We start from the raw sequence: 17,851 nt of genomic DNA on the forward strand, positions 1-17,851 counted from the left end.
CACATTGTGGTTAATATAAAAACAATAAAAAACACTTAACTTTCATGTAGAACTTTCCATGTACTAATCACTGTCCTAAGTGCTTTTTATATGAAGATTCATTTAATTCTCACAACAAATCTGAGAGGTAGGTACTATCTGTGCCTCAATTTTGCAAAACCCCAATGGCTGCTTTTAAAAATTATGGGTGGGTACATTGTTTGCATGAAACTATTAAGAAATTTTAACTGGAAGGCAGAGTGGGGCAAACTAGACAAACTCTAAGATATTTTCAACCATAAAAATCTGATTCAAATTTTCCCTTGGGCTCCATGTTCTGTCCTATCAAGGAGAAATGCTTCATTTTCTCCTTTTTGGATGCCTCTAGTTCCCTTTGTGTGTTCTGCTCTTTATCTGCTTTTCAAATGCAAGCCAACAAGTTCCTTGCCTTGCTAGGCAGCAGTGTGATAACAGGTAGGGGACTGAATGGCTCTGGGCCTGGCTGCATTCATTCCCAGAAAAAAGGAAAGTTTCAGTGAAATTTGAGAAAAATTTTAAAAGGCAACTCTCCTTCCACCAGAGTGATCTGATTTCCCAAGATTTCTGAGGGTAGGTTTTTACCTCCAATACTCACTGGCAACAAAGAACTGTGTCTTTCTAGTGTCCTCCTCATAAATGGCAGCATCAATTTTCTTCACCCTTTCAGGGAAGACAAAGGAGCTGTAGATGTACCTGGGGTAGCCACTCAGCAGTTGATCCTCCTGAACGACCCAGTATTTACTGCCTGTCAACAAAATATCGGCCACGAAAAGATTTGCCTGGAGTCTAGTAGATATTAGACAGAATTTCCTCCAGACATTTACTTCACAAGAAGTGGATGGAGAGTTTTATTCCAATGTAAGGTGCACTTGAGAAGACCTTTCTTTTAGTATAATTGGGTCACTTCTCAAGCTGCACAGGTGTGTGTGTGTGGTGGGCACCCTGCAGGATTGCAGGGGTGGGAGGCAGATGGACACCTTCTACAGAAGACACATCTGAGCTTTTGACTAGGCTGACTCCAGACAAAGGATTCTGTATTTGTTCATTTGGTTATTCCAGAATGTCAGTTCATCTTACATCATGAAGCCAGAGTATCTCTGCACAAATAGAAGTTACCACCTCATAGAAAGGCAGTTTGAAACTTCATATATTTAAAAATCCTCCTTATTGGCAAGATATACACCTTATGCTAGTATGTTTCAAGATTCTTTGCTTATTTAAACCGGTTTTTAATTTTTTTTTTTAATTTTCTTGAGACAGAGTCTCACTCTATCCCCTAGGCTGGAGTGCAGTGGTGCGATCTTGGCTCACTGCAACCTCTGCCTCCTGGTTCAAGTGATTTTCGTGCCTCAGCCTCCCAAGTTGAGTAGCTGGGACCACAGACACACGCCACCATGCCCAGCTAATTTTGTATTTTTAGTAGGGACAGGGTTTCACCATGTTGGCCAGGCTGGTCTTGAACTCCTGGCCTAAAAGTGATCCACCCACCTCGGCCTCTCAAATGAACTCCTTTAAATTACTCATTTTGCATTGTGATAGGGTCAAGTGTTCTTACATTTTATGCATACAAAATCCAAAAACCTGAATATTTTCAAAGCACTGAATATTTGACAAATGTACATAATGATATGATATTAAACATCCTAGTAAAAATTTTAGAGTAATATATTTTTGTCAGTAAAATTACACAGCTTGAAGAAATAATATCTCTTACATTTTTATGAAATGAGACAAAATAGTTACCTTTTTAAAGTGATTTATAGTATCAACAGTTTATATTTATTAAAGTATTTATACTAATAAAGGTAAAATTGGTTTATTTTACTGAAAGCATTCTTTTAGATAAAACAAAAAAATTCTATAAGCTATGGGAAGGAACAATAAAAGAGGCAGTGAAGGAATTAGCGGACTCACTTCTGAAATCCTTGGTCCTTGTTTCATCATTATCAAAGTGAACATCTCCTCCGATACCTGGGCCAGGTGGGAATGCGTGAGCAAGACAACCATCATGTCCATAAAAGGGAGAATTGTCATGGAGATCTGCAAGAAAAAGAATTCAACAAAGACATCTCTTTGTTTTATTCAGCCTTACCCAGGAGAGGCAAAAGAGCTATAGCAAGGAGCCAAAAGACACTCTTCATCTGTGAGCCTTTCCTCCATCAGCAATTCTGATGAAGCAGATCCCAGGGTAGCAGGAGGGAATGTTCAGAATGGTTTTGGGAGGAAGAGCTTACCTCCTCACACAAAGGATAACATTATGTCCCCTTCACTCTCAAAGTCCCTGGTGAAGGTCAGGGCTGAGGCATTACTCCGGAGTTCAAAGGCTTTCCCAGTGGCACGGTCCACATCCTCTTGAGGCAGATCTGGCGTGTACTTTTGATCCTTAAAATGATAAAGGAGAGAACAGAGACACAGGGAACCTCATTTCTTCCCACTGTGGTAGGAAACAGCTCTCTCACTCTGGTGCACAGTCTGGTTACCTGTGGGTCAGATGTGTTTGCTCCCAACAAGGGCTCTCTTAATTGAGGACGAGGGAGGCCACATCAGGCACCCCACATCTGGGCTGCTTCATCAAATTCGTATCTGGCTTCCCAGTTACCTTCAGCCCGAAGAAATTCTGCATTTGCTTCAGCTTCTCAAGCACTGGGCTACTGTCCCTCTGCTTTCCAAATTGATTGATTTCACTCTTCAGGTTGTAGCGGCAGTTTTCTAGGTATTTCTGATAAAGAAAAGAATACTAAAAGAGTAGAAGTAAAGTCTTTCTCAGTTTTCTGAAAAATTGCAGCATTTCACTATTGTAACAATATAGCCCTTTTCCTTAATAATTGAATGAGAAGAGGGAAAAAATCTGTCTGCTTCTGTAATGATCTCATAGCCCTTATTATGTTTAGCAGTGGTGCAGAAATGTTATTGTGGTAGAAGAACCCATGCCATTGTTAAGTCTAGCTTTACTCTGGGGGTCAGAATCACAATTAGTACAGCCGGTCTATGTGTTGCTCCTTTGGTTCCCTCTAGCTTTACCTTCTTTTTTTCTATTTTCTTTTCTTTTATTTCTTTCTTTCTTTCTTTTTTTTGATATAGTGTCTTGCTCAGTTGCCCAGGCTGGTGTGCAGTGGTGCAATCATAGCTCACTGCAACCTCAAACCCTGAACTCAGGCGATCCACCTCAGCCTTCCAAAGTGCTGCGATTACTGGCATAAGCCACTGCACCCAGCGATATATTTTTGTTTTTTTTTAAATGAGGGGACCTGTTCCTGACAAACTACTTGTTTCCTAAATGAATCCCAAACTTGCTTGAATTCCAACCTCTTGACCTTTGAAAAATGAGAACACACTTGCATTACTGGCAGGTGTAATGCAGCATTTACCTGGACCATCTCTGCATCTTGTTCTTGTGTTTCTGGAGTCGCTGGGAAGCTCTGCAACCCCACACCCCAGAGCAGCACCAGCAGCAAAAAAAAAAAAAAAAAAAAGCCTGGACACGCTGGCCTTTGTCTTCCTTCTCAGTGGAAGGCAAGTGATGGCTCCCTACCTGACTGCTGTTCCAGTGTCTCAGCCCACAGGCTCCCTCTTTATGTAGGGTCCTGCACTCCCAGAAAACGACAAAATGTTATGTGATTCACCTAGGGCGACATCCTCTTCATTTGCAATGTGCAGTCTCAATATTCATCAGAAATTGTGACATAGTGAAAGTTAACCAGTTGCCTTTGCAAACTCATGATTATCATCAATAAGGCCATCAACAATGAAACACACCCCATCCTACACAGTTAAGCAAAGCTGTAAAGCATGGCTAAGTCAGCCATAAAAATATCTGGGGGGAAAGCGCTCCTGTCCGAGGAAACGACCTGTGCAGAGTGTTGAGGAGTAAACGAGCACACATTCAAGAAATGGCACCAAGACCAGTGTGGCTGGAGCAGAGTGGGCAAAGGGAAGAATAGTAGGGGACAAGGTGAGTGATTGCAAAGACAGAGGCAGATGAGAGGCAGAGCTTGCAGAGCATTGCAGGGATTCTAGTTTTTGCTAGGAGTGATATTGAGAGTTATTGACCTGATGTCCCCTGGTCTCTTGCTTCTTGTTAGGACTACTACCTTCCAGGACTGCCACTTAGACAGGGTCCTATGGCAACACAAGAGAGAGAAAAAAGGGCACAAGTAAAATGTGCTTCCCAAAGCCCGTCGCCAGTCAAAGGAACCTGGGTGTCCTCTATACAGGATGTTATTTCCTGCCCCGCACTGGTTGGGTCTGCTAAAACACACAATACACTACTTTGTTAATATTTTCTTTGTTAAGATAATCTTGGCTTTTGCTAGTGTGCATCATAAAGCTAAATAAAATGAAACAAACTTGTTAGCTGAATCATTTTTCAGTGAAAATTAATGACTGTGAAAGTTCTACATGAGAAGCATATTTCTGAGAGGACATTGATAGCAATCAGTTGTTCTGTCATGAAGCTGAGTCAGTACCTACTAATCTTTGTGACCACTGAACCCTTTGAAATGTGGCTAATACTGAGCTGTGCTGCAAGCGCAAAATATGCACCAAATTTTGAAGATTAAGCATTTTTTAAAAATGAAAAATATCTCATTTATGATTTTTAAATATTGGTAGCCCATGCTAAAATGATATTTTAAATATATTGGGTTACATAAAATATTTTATTAAAATTTGTCTTGTTTTCTTTTTACTTTTAAAAACGTGGCAACTAGAAAATTTAAATTTCTACATGAGGCTCTTTCCTCCTCTCCTCTCCTCTCCTCTCCTCTCCTCTCCTCTCCTCTCCTCTCCTCTCCTTTCTGTCTCCCTCTGCCACCCAGACTGGAATTAATGGCATGATCACAGCTCACCGTTGCCTTGAACTCCTGAGCTCAAGTGATCCTTCTGCCTCTGCCTCCCAAGTAGTTAGGATTATGGGTGCACACCACCATGCCCAGCTAACTTTTTTTTTGTAGAGATGGAGTCTCACTATGTTGCCCAGGCTAGTCTTGAACTCCTGGGCTCAAGTGATCCTCCAGCCTCAGCCTCCCAAAGGGTTGGGATTACAGGCATGAGCCATTGCACTCAGTCTTTTTATTACATTTCTATTGGACAGTGTTGACCTAATGATCTACATGATTAAAAGATGGGTCAGTTAGCCATACATTTCATCAGTTATTGACTACTTAGAGCCTACTAATCACAGAACACTATACTAGACATTGCGACTGATTAAAGCAACTATGTCCCACACAAGAACATGGCCTCTGCTGTCATCACAGCATCCTCTATGTGGGAAGATGAAACATACACATCCAGCAATTTAGCAGCAGATAACTCAAAGCAGAAGGTGTGGAGGTGAGTCTTTGTTCTGGTGCCTCCAAGAAAGAGATTTCCTTTTGATATTACTCTAAATTTTATTTTCCCTCTTTTTTTTTTGAGGCAGAGTCCTGCCCTATTGTCAGGCTAGAGTGCAGTGGTGTGATCTTGGCTCATTGCAACCTCTACCTCCTGGATTCAAGTGATTCTCCTGCCTCAGCCTCCCGAGTAGCTGGGACTACAGGCGCACACCACCCCGCCCAGCTAATTTTTGTATTTTTAGTAGAGATGGGGTTTCACCACTTTGGCCAGGATTTTCCCTCTTTTTGACTAGCTGCAACTGGTAACTGATACTAATATATCTGCAGGAAAAATGAATTATGTTGCCCTAAGTGACCCAATTGGTTTTTTCCATTATGTTTTTTCTGTGTGTGTGTGAGTGCCATAATAAAGCTCTCTGCCGTTCTTTCTGTTAAGGATGAGCTTCATTTTCCCAGAAGTCGTGGGAAAGGTCTTCCATGTAGATTCTAGGCGTGGTATAGATCCTGCTTAGCCTTCTACCTTGTGGGATATTATTTGTTGTTTGCTTACTTGGTTGCCTTTCCTGTATATATTTAGCTTATAACAAACCACTGCAGATTTAGTGTCTCAAAACAGTAACAATTAACTATCTGTCATGATTCTATGACTGGATCTCAACTGCACAGTTTGGTTGTTTGGAATTTTTTTTTTTTTTTTGGCGGCAGTCAGATCGTGACTGGGGCTAGAACACCCAAGATGTTCTGGCTTCATCACAGGTCTGGTGCTTTGGTGGAGAAGATTGGAAGGCTGGGATCAGCAGGGACACCAGGGTCTCCCTCTCTCTCTCTCTCTTCATGAAGTCTCAGGGCTTCCTCCTTTTCAGCAGAGTAGCCAGATTTTTTTCTTTACTACATTTAGTAATACTTTCTCCATGAATGCTTGAACACATTTAATCCAGGGGGCTAGGCTGCATTTATTTATCCATTCACATATGTCTTCCTCCATTCAACAAATATTTTCTTAATATTTCCAGTCACTTAGGCTGGAGAAAGGAAAAATAGGCCAGTAAATTATTCATGCATGATACCTTTAGTTTGTGCTGTAAGAGATTCATACAAAGTGCTGCAATTACACAGAAGACAGTGACTTTATGTACAATAGAGATGTGTGTACGAACTTCCAACACATGATGAATAAGAACACATTCTCCTCTCTCAATTTAATGTTTAACTGCAACTTCCCCATCTAAATGGAGTATCACATGAATGCAAACAGAAAAGGGGAAGTCAATGAATTTCTCAGGAAAACCCAAATTCTCTCTTTCCCACAGGACTTCTGATGCCTGCAGAGGCAAGGGAAATCAGAAAAGGAGGCATTTTCTAGGACAAATGGAATATAGGTCATCTTTTCCCAGCCAAAATGAGGCTGGAACTCCCCGCCCACCACAGGGTGCATGTACTAGCTGTGGAGAAGCCATCACCTCAGTGCTCCTGATGCTTCCTGCCAGGGATCCCCTAGTTCACTCAGTAGCCTCAGAAACAGGAAAGGGGAACTCCTGAAAAACTGAGGAAACCACCATTGTGATAACTGGGATTGAGCAAGAAATTACACATGATGTCATCTTCATGAAGACTCATACAATAAGAAATCTGGTGGTTATTCAGTATAGTGCTTGACAACAATTAATGTCATAATACTGAATGCTTTACTGAAGCAGCAGTCTTTGTGTATGTCCAGCAAACAGATCAAATTTGCAAACAGATAAAAAAGCAAAGCACAATAGTTGTGCTTAAAGTAGAAGCATCGAACTCTAGAGACTCACCTTCATCCTGCTACCTCTCTCTATGTCCCCTCTAACACAACCCCCAAATACCGTGGAACAATGGAGCAAGTTTAAAAATCACCAATCTAATGAAACCTCTCACTTGTCAAATGAGAAAACTTAGAGACATGGGCCTTCCATCACTTGTTCCAGATCATGCATCTAGTGAAGAGCACTAGAATTAGAGCTGTTGCTTTCTATTTCCAAGTCTAAGCCTACTACACTAAGAATTTCATTTCATGTCAATGAATCTAACATGGATTAGATTTTGTTTTCTGTCAGACATCATATTGTTTAACTTATTGGAATTCTGTGGTATTTTGTAGCTTTCTTAAAGGACTTCTTATATTTTGCCTTATGCTTGACTGTTTGTCTTCCTTTATGTATGAAATTTTTTTTTACAGGATAGAGATATACTGTTATAGACATGTGTTTTATAAATTGCACTAATACAACAGTAATCATTATTTCCCTGACATCAAAAATTTACACTGTGATCAGGTATTATATGGAATAAAAGGTAAACAGAGATACTCAGAGAACTGCAGCCCATGTCCTTGGTGTGTGAGAGGGGAGAATGTGTTCTTATCCATCATGTGTTGGAGGTCTATACACGCATAGCTATTGTACACAAGGTAATGTTTGGGTCACTGGTTGGAGAACAGAGACTTCTTGCTCTAAAAGAAACAATGTAAAGAAAGCTATTAAAAATATAAGACAGCATGATACAAACTCCAAATGGCTGGCATTCTAAATTGCTACCCTGAAAATTCTGAAAACCTATATAATCATGGGCTTATGGAATGTTGAATGGGAGACAGAACTTGAAGGTATGATTTTGGGTACGAGGTAGATAGAGATTTAGCAGGTAGAGATTGGAAATCCAACCCTACTTCTAACTGGGTATGAAGACTCAAGTTAGTTCTGTTCTCTTGACTAGAAAATTATAATAATAGTAATAAAATTTCCCCCAATCCCAAAATGGTTTTCAGAAGAATTAAACAAAATTATATATATAACATATATCTACTTTGGTATTTGTTACAGAGTATTTCATGATTGCGATTTTTTTGTTAGAATTAAAAGATACCTTTAAAAATCTCTAATTATGGCCAGGCATGGTGGCTTATGCCTGTAATCCCAGCACTTTGGGAGGCTGAGGCAGGTGGATCACGAGGTCAGGAGATCAAGATCATCCTGGCTAATACGGTGAAACCCCATCTCTACTAAAAAATAAAAAATAAAATTAGCCAGGCATGGTGGTGTGCACCTGTAGTCCCAGCTACTCCGGAGGCTGAGGCAGAGCTGGCAGTGAGCCAAGATCGTGCCACTGCACTCCAGCCTGGGTGACAGAGCAAGACTTGGTCTCAAAAAAGAAAAAAAAAATCTAATTATAATTGTTGTAAATATACAGTTAGAAGGAATAAGATCTAGTTTTTGACAGTACAGTAGGATGACTATGATTAACAATAATTTGTGGTATAGTTCAAAGTAGCTGGAAGAGAAGAATTAGAATGTTCACAACATAAAGAAGGGGTGAATGTTTGGAGTGATGAATATCCCAATTGCCCTGGTTTAAACATTACACATTGTATCCATGTGTAATGGATACAATATCACATATACCCTCAAAATATACCCCCACCACTGTTCTGTAACAGTAAAACAAAACAAACAAATCACAAAACCTAATTAAACCCCCTTACATTGCAAATTAGGAAACTGAGCTCTTGAAATTTTCAGTTGTTTTATTTCTTAGAAAGCAAAACAATATGACTATGATTCAAGGAACAGGGTTAGTTCGTTTTAAGGGGATTTAAACTTACCACAGGAAATGACTCTTGAGGAAATTGTTGCTGTGCAGTTAAATAAAGCAAGGACAAAACAAATAATATCTGCTGAATCTCCACAATAAACCAAGTTGAATCATCTGCTTTAGAGATTTGGGAGCATTGCTCGAGAAGCAGCTGTGTTACTAGGTATTGCATCATTGTATAATCATCATTGTTATCATCGCCATCATCATATCTGTGAGCCAAATATGATTTTAAGAACAATTGTGGAGGTGGCAAATTTCCAAGCTAGATAACTTACGCTCTAAATTCACTTATCATGCTTTTGTCACCTTTTAGTTGTAGCTAATAATGATGCAGTGACATTCCATTAAGTTGATTGGGAAGGTCTTACTAGTATGTATAATTATAAATCTGCTTCTAAATATAAGTAGGTCTATGATTCACCATGTCTTTTTTCTAGGGAAGAAATTAAAGGGTTGGATTTCCTACTGACTTTGCAGGGATTAAGAAGGTTGCGTATATCTTCAACTACCTCCTTTGATTTAATCCTTAAGAAACAAAGCAGGCTGGGAGCAGTGGCTCTCGCCTGTAATCCCAACACTTTGGGTGGCCTAGGTGGGAGGATCGCTTGAGGCCAGGAGTTCGAGACCAGCCTGGCCAACATGGTGAAACCCCATCTCTACTAAAAAAAAAAAAAAAAAATAAGAAAAACATTAGCTGGGCAGGGTGGTGGGCCAGCTACTCAGAAAGCTGAGGCATGAGAATTGCTTGAACCTGGGAGGCGAAGGTTGCAGTGAGCTGAGATCGTGCCACTGCATTCTAGCCTGGGTGACAGAGTGAGACTCAGTCTCAAAATAGAGAGAGAGAGAGAAAAAAAAAAAGAAACCAGGGCATTTCTTTAGTGCATGCTTGTTTAATTGATGAAGTAATTTTTCTTTCCTATTTTATTGCTGCTTAGATATACTACACATGTAGTGGTAACGTGTGTTACTTAGCTAAGTGAGTGGGCAATTTATTTCTTATTTATGTTTCCTACTTCAAAAACAGATTTGATGGATGCAATGGAATGATTATTAAATGAACAAACGTGCTAAATGAGTGACTAAATGAAAAACAATGACTTACAAACTTTGGGAAGAAATTTTACTCTACTGTTTCATTTACTGAAATGTTTCGTTAATTTTATACTTAATCACATGTTAGAAAACTGATGCTTCATATATTTTCTCTAAAACATAAATTAATGTGACTCCCTTTCTTTTTTTTCTTTTTTTTTATTATTATTATACTTTAAGTTTTAGGGTACCTGTGCACGATGTGCAGGTTTGTTACATATGTATCCATGTGCCATGTCGGTGTGCTGCACCCATTAACTCATCATTTAGCATTAGGTATATCTCCTAATGCTATCCCTCCCCCCTCCTCCCACCCCACAACAGTCCCCGGAGTGTGATGTTCCCCTTCCTGTGTCCATGTGTTCTCATTGTTCAATTCCCACCTATGAGTGAGAACATGTGATGTTTGGTTTTTTGTCCTTGTGATAGTTTACTGAGAATGATGGTTTCCAGTTTCATCCATGTCCCTATAAAGGACATGAACTCATCATTTTTGATGGCTGCATAGTATTCCATGGTGTATGTGTGCCACATTTTCTTAATCCAGTCTATCGTTGTTGGACATTTGGGTTGGTTCCAACTCTTTGCTATTGTGAATAGTGCCGCAATAAACATACGTGTGCATGTGTCTTTATAGCAGCATGATTTATAATCCTTTGGGTATATACCCAGTAATGGGATGGCTGGGCCAAATGGTATTTCTAGTTTGAGATCCCTGAGGAATCGCCACACTGACTTCCACAATGGTTGAACTAGTTTACAGTCCCACCAACAGTGTAAAAGTGTTCCTATTTCTCCACATCCTCTCCAGCACCTGTTGTTTCCTGACTTTCTAATGATTGACATTCTAACTGGTGTGAGATGGTATCTCATTGTGGTTTTGATTTGCATTTCTCTGATGGCCAGTGATGATGAGCATTTTTGCATGTGTTTTTTGGCTGCATAAATGTCTTCTTTTGAGAAGCATCTGTTCATGTCCTTTGCCCACTTTTTGATGGGGTTGTTTTTTTCTTGTAAATTTGTTTGAGTTCATTATAGATTCTGGATATTAGCCCTTTGGACTCCCTTTCTTGACTCTCTCAGATGTTCCCTTGAGATTCCTCAAACATTTCCTTTAATATCTCCATGGCATTGTGCGTGCAGCTTGCTTCCCTTGGAATGCCCTTCCTCTCCAGATATCTCCAGATGCCTGTCAGTCTTCACATTCTAAAATTGACATTACTATCTTCCTAGTTCAAGGGAGTTATGCATGCTTTCATTTAATAAACAGTGATTTATGGAGTAGCTACCATGTACCAATCTCTGAATTACAGTGGAATATAACCAAGGGAAATTGCAGTCCAATGTAGGATGAACTTGAGGGGACAGTTAAATAAAGAGTGGTAAGTGCTGTGATTGGAGTGTATCTTGGGAATGTACAAGAGGTACGTGCAAGACAGCTCAGGAGGGCCAGAGAGTGCATCTCAGCAAAGAAAACTTCTGCAGCCAGTCCTGAGAAACAAGGCGGTAGCCAGGCAAGCAGACGCAGATGGATGTGTGGGAAAGCTTTTGCTATTGTAGAAGTTTTTTTGTTGTTTATTTGCTTGGTTGCTTGTTTTTTATTAGTATCATTTCTTTGTTGTTGTTGTTTCTCCCCCCCTTTTAAACAGAAACCATTGAATTGGAAGGGGTGTTCATTTTAGAGTCAGAGGATTCTTATAAACTAACAAAAGCTTTGAAGCTGAAGTGGGAAGGGGAAGTTGATTATCCCTAATTCCTTCTTCAGCTTCCTCTAAAACCCTCTGTTTCACTGATTGTGTCCCAATTTCCACCTAATTAACTAGTGTTAGACATTGGGTGTGGTGAGAATTCAATGGTTGCAATTCAGACGGATGCATGATGACTCTCTGGCCACAGGTTTCTGCAGTCTGAATGCTACCTACACCCAGAAAGAGCTTCTGGTAACAGCTCACTGATTCTTCTTTTCCTTGTCTGTTTCATCAAGAATCCTCTAGACTGTAATTTTTCTCTTTTTCCTGTATGCTATAGGCAAGCGCTCCTTAAAGCGCAGTCTGTGAATCAGGGATGATTCATGAACTGTAATTGGTGTGTGATAAGCTCAGCAATCGAACATGCTTTTACAATAATTTGATAAAGTAATTTTATGTCTATTGGATCTAGTCTAATAATTTAAAAACTGAATATTTAAAAATGTCTTTGTCATCTCATTTTCATAGTAATTCCCTTTCACTGTATTTTACAAATTATCCATGATGAACTGGAAATGTAAGGAACTGGTCCTCCACTACGGATGGCTTGAGAAGCACTGCTTTGGGCCAGCGAAGTAATCGACGCTCTCCAGTACTCTTATCTCTCTCTGCCTGGACCACCTCCCTTCTTCTTACCTCTTAAGTTCTTGCCCTTTGGCTCTCCATATAGATGTCTACTCCTCTTGGAAGCCTCCCTAATCTCTTGGCATTGGGGGCAGAGCCCCTCCTTGGTGATCCCACAGCTCTGTGTGCTTCCCCCATTATGGCCATCACGCTTGGTAGCGTATCACATAGACTGCTCACTTCTCCATCTCCCTCTGGAGAATATATGCTCTGTAAGAGCGTGGCCATGTTTTTGAAACTCTGTGCCGCATATGTTGCCCACTATACAGTAGACATTCAGTGGGTATCTGTTAAATGAGTAAATTAATCAATGAATGATGGAGTGGAGGAGGTAGAACTGCAATTCAACCTCCCAAAACCCACTTCATGCAAGCACTCCCTTCCCCACTTAGAGTGGTTAGGTGGACCAGCTTGAACTCTTTGTGATCCTGGTCCTTGAGGCATGAAGGCCCATCTGCAAGGTTGTTTGCTACACCCCAGGACTTAGCATGAAACTGCTCTCCAGGTTACTCTACCCTCCCTGATCTCAAGATTTCCCCTTAGGTGGCTGGTCCCAGTGGAATTTCCTAATGCAGATTCACAGATTTTTGCTTCTCGGCCTTCTCATACCTGAATCATCTTCCTGCAATTCAAATACAGTTCGTGTATTCCTCCCTACACTTGTCTTATCACCATCGTGTCACCCTTTCCCTCCTCTCTGTCTCTCTTTGTTTGTCTGCCTGTCTGTCTTTCTGTGTGTGTGTTTTGCTCTAACTCTACTACTTCTCTGTCTCTTAAAACATGCATATTTACCATATGTCCTAATGTTAGTTAATAGCAAGAAAGGAACATTTATAACTCACACACTCTAAACTTGTTATCATGCATTATTTTATTAATGACTGCAAATTCTGTGTTCTAGTGCTGCTTGGTGCCTGGAAAAAGAGGTGGGTAAAATACAGAAAGATAAGAGAAAGATACCCCAAATAAAGTGAGAGCATTAATGGCTATATATTTCTACTTTAAAATTTTCCCTTAAAGCCCACCCTAGACACAGTCATTTGTCTCTCTATGTCAGGAGTATCACTGCTGGTTACGAGCTCCAAAAGGGGGTGGCATATTTCTGCCTCCAGACTTTCTGTAGCAGAAATTGATTTTGGCCTGAATCATCTAGATCATTGCTATGTGGCTGTGGCTCCAAATAAGGCAATCACTCAACATATTAGATATCTATTGCTGAGTAGAAAACAACCACTAATTTTAAAACAACACACATTTATTATTTCACTTTCCGTCAGTCATGAGTCTGGGCAGCTTAAAACAACACACACGTATTATTTCAGTTTCTGTGGGTGATGAGTATGGGTATAGCTTAGCTGGGTCCTCTTCATAGGTTCTCGAGGTATTGGCTAGGTTGCATTATCATCTGGAGGATTGATTGGGGAAAAAATGTGCTTCCAAGCTCATTCAGGTTATATTCACTTACTTTCTTTTCTGTCTGGTTACCACCATTCTGTGGCTACTTATTGGTAACTCCCAGCCTGTTCTCAGCATCCTTCTCAATCTCTGCAAAGCTGAAGTCACTTGTTCCCTTCCTGAAGGTGCAGGCATACTCCCAATTTTCTGAACAAAAACGGTTCAGAAGTAGGAAGCATTAAAACATTCACCTTATCTCTTTCTGGGAATCCTAGTGAATTTGCCATTAGTGCTGGTCTTGTCTTAACGTATGGGGTCTTTGAGATAATAAGAAATACATATGTTGGTTTCTGCTCTAGTTCCTGACACAGAGCTCCTAATCCATTGGAATTTTCTGAGTAATAGGGGTTCTAGGAGAAACTTTTGTTCTAATGTTTGCTCTCTGCCCTGGTTTCTGAGACAGAGCTCCTAATAGCCTTATAGATAGGGGTGGTAGGCATATCTTTTGTTCCAATATTTGGTCTTTGACCTTGGTTCTCGACACAGAGCCCCTCATCCTTTAGAATTTCCTGGGTGATGAGAACATCTTTTGTTCTAATGAGGGGACTCTTGGTGGGCTCTTGGAAGGAGGCTGGTCATCAGAAAGACCAAGCCATGATTAGAAGCTTGGAGCTTTCAGCCCAATAAATTTAAGTAAATGTTTCCCTGAGTTTTACAACCTGTTCTAGCAAATTATTGATCATGAGGAGTGGTTTGTAGAAAGCTCTCATTTATAGCTGGTCTGTGGGACGTTCAGGAGGTCCAGACAGGTGATTAGCATTGGAAGTAAGCAGAGCGGTCCTATGGGATTGTGTCCTTAACCTGTGGGGTCTGCACTAACTTCAGGTATTTAGTGTGATAATTGAATTACATGACACCCAGTGTTGGGAAAGTTAAAGAATTGGTTGGAGTGAAAAAACCCCCACATATCTGGTGTCAGAAGTGTTGTGAGTGCAGAGAAGAAAACAGTGAGTTTCCTATACAGATTCTAAGTCTGTTCTGGAGTGGAATTTCGGTGCTGCTGCTTACTAGTTGCTCATCATGAGAAAATTCATCCTTCTAAGCCTAAAAGTCTATAATCTAAAGACATTACTGTTTGCCATGGTTAACATGAGGACCGAAAGAATTGCACACATCTAGCACCTTTTACAGTGACTATAAATTGAAGTTCCTTTTTTTCCTTACCATCCCCCAAATAAAGGCATTCACTGGAACCATTAATCAAATCTGTAAACACAAGAGAAAATATTTCCTGTAAGTAGTTTCTTTGCCAACATTTTACCTAGATTGCCTCGGCATACTGTTTCTACTTTCTCATCTCACAGTTTTGGTGGAAAATATTGATGTCAATTCTTTCTTCACCCACTGATCAACATGATTAGGGTGAGATTAAGCACACCCCCCACCTCCAGGAGTTTAAGCCAGTCATGGATGATCCAAACAATAGCAGTGTGGAATCAATGAATTGCTTTTCCAGTTCTTCCTCTACCTAGCCCTTAAGCAAGATAGTTTTTTAAGGGATTCACTCACATTTGTGAAGTAACATATGGAAAGGGTTATTAATTACAGTATTTCTTTGTGAAGTAACATGTAAAAGGTTAATTACATTATTTCTTTTAAAAAGCAAAATACCAAAAACAACCCAAATTTGCCCTAATAAGGGATTGTTAAATAAATGATGAATTCGTGTATTGGGTTACTATGTAGCTATTAATTAGAATAATGCAGCTCTTTGTCACTGATACAGAGCAGTCTCCAAGATATATTAAGTGAGCAAAAATGAATTGTGGAATAGGATATAAAGTATGCCACGCTTTGGGTTAGAAAGTAAAGGCTTAATAGACACGCTCATTAATGCATAGAGTAGATTAAAGGATTCATAAGAAATTAGTAGCATTGTTTACCTTTGGAAAAGACTCTGGTTGGCTGAGATGAGATGAGAGGGAGAAAAACTTTTTGCTAATGAAAGTGGTATTTCCTTCCCTTTGGATTTTGGGTCATTTGTACATATTTCTCTGTCAAAAGTCTACTGTAAAATAATGAAAATATAGGATTGTTACTTTTTTTTCTGTCTCCAGAAGTTCTATTGAATCTAAGATCAAAGTAGCATAAACTTTAGGGACAACAGTCATGAAAACAAATTCACTCCAAAAAGCTGCCAGGTCTTTCCACTTGCCCACATCTCTTCATTTTATGTTCCTGATGTTGTCATGAGGCCAGAGAACCCACTGATGTGAACTGGGAGGCCCGTTCTGCTTTCCCCACCCTGCAGTAAAGAAAACAAAATGCTATTCCTGAGACATCTGACATTGCTCCTTTTGCTTCACCATCTCTGCTTGACAAAGACGTGGCTATTCCAATGACTGGGACAAATTTCAATTCATCCACTAAAGACTGAAGATTACTGCAAATCCCTTGGCCACCCACACCATTGCACACCAACCAAGTGCCTTTTGTACATCCTCAGTACTCTTGTCTTCTAAAACTGACCCAATCATGGATAACTGCATAAATCCCTGCGATCTGGGACAACTCGCTGAAGAGAGGCTCTCATACCGGCATGGTATGTTATACAGTTGATGCCATTGCTTGGAGTCCTTTCACAATTGTTACTTAGAGCAGTTCCCAGGATCTTTATAGAATTCAGACGTTCACGTTTCAGGGCCGTCTAAAGAGAGCGCCCTTTAAGTCACTCTAAACAGCGGTTTCTCCTTTCCATCCGCCTCTCGGACATTATAAGGAGACATCCTGCACACTTTTTAGAAAGAGCAGCACTGTGTCTACATCTGCCCTAAAAGACAGACAGCTGGAGAACCTTCTGCTTACTGTAGAGGTTACTACTAAGCTGTCTAGGATGCAGGCGAAAAGGAAAAGGAAAAAATGTTTCTGGAAAATTGACATTTATAAATGTTTCCTTGGTGCTTCCAAAAATGCCGACAAACGGCAGAAATTGGTCAGAAAGTTCACGAATTTAAATGCTGTCATCTTTGACATTCCAACACTGGCCTCACTCATGTGGGCCAAAAAGTGTTTGATGAGGCTCGAACATCGCAATCCAGTCACCACTAAAGATACAAGGAACATCTCTACGGTAGCCAGACTTAAACTGAATTCCAAATATTCCAACCTTCAAAGGCTCATACTTTGTCTTACTTCTTGCCATTTCTGAATGCCGTGCCAGTCCTCTGGGCTGAAAACCGTGTTGTACACGTGGAGATCTGCCCCCATCATTCACCGTAACTGCTTTAAAACCGCATTTAGAAGGCAGTGTCTGCTTCTGCCTGTTCCAAAAGTCCATTAAGAAGGCCTTAATAATCTGTCCCCCTGGAAGTCTTCGCAAAATGTCTTTGAGGAAATCAATGGGTAGTGGAGTTGTTTAACCAAATCAACCAGTCCCCCGTCGCGGGTGTCGTTAGCCACGGGGCTGGTGTGCGGCCCCAAAGCCAGCGCCTGGTCCCTGCCGCCCCTCGGCTCTGGGAGGCTCCCAGCAGCCGGAGGGCGGGATGCTCACTGCGCAGGCTCGAGCCTCGGCGGCAGCCCAGGTACACATGTTACTTTTTTTTGTTTTTGTGAGAAAGCCCTTTGTGTTTATGATTAGTGCCCTCTACCAAACATTTCTGATTCTTCTCCCAGAGGTGTGACAGTATATTATTTTCCCATCTTTAGTGTCAGATGAAGCAATGTAATTTTCTTTGGCCAATGAAATATGGACAGAATGATGTTTATTGTATCCACACAGACTTCTAGGAGTCAGCGCGAAATTTACCAATAACTCTTTCCCTCCGCCGCAGTGAAGGCTGGCGTTCAAGGTGGTGCCTGTTCCATCAGCCTGGGTCTTGAAGTGAGGACAACTTGGAGTAGAGACCTCAGTGGAATACTATGATGCACTTTTAGTTCTACGCCACTGAAAATCGGGAAGTGCTCATTACCACAGCGTATCCTGGCCTGGTCTGAGTGATACTGCATTTTACAAGGTTC

General features: G+C 40.6%; 1 pseudogene; it reads right to left on the minus strand.

Annotated features, from left to right (window-relative positions):
- The window catches only part of LOC129478565 (sacsin-like), a 29,566-nt pseudogene extending 12,465 nt beyond the window's left edge, over window positions 1-17,101 (minus strand).
- Between the last annotated feature and the right edge of the window lie 750 nt (window positions 17,102-17,851).

This window comes from Symphalangus syndactylus, chromosome 3, assembly GCF_028878055.3.
Source record: "Symphalangus syndactylus isolate Jambi chromosome 3, NHGRI_mSymSyn1-v2.1_pri, whole genome shotgun sequence".
Lineage (NCBI taxonomy): Eukaryota > Metazoa > Chordata > Mammalia > Primates > Hylobatidae > Symphalangus > Symphalangus syndactylus.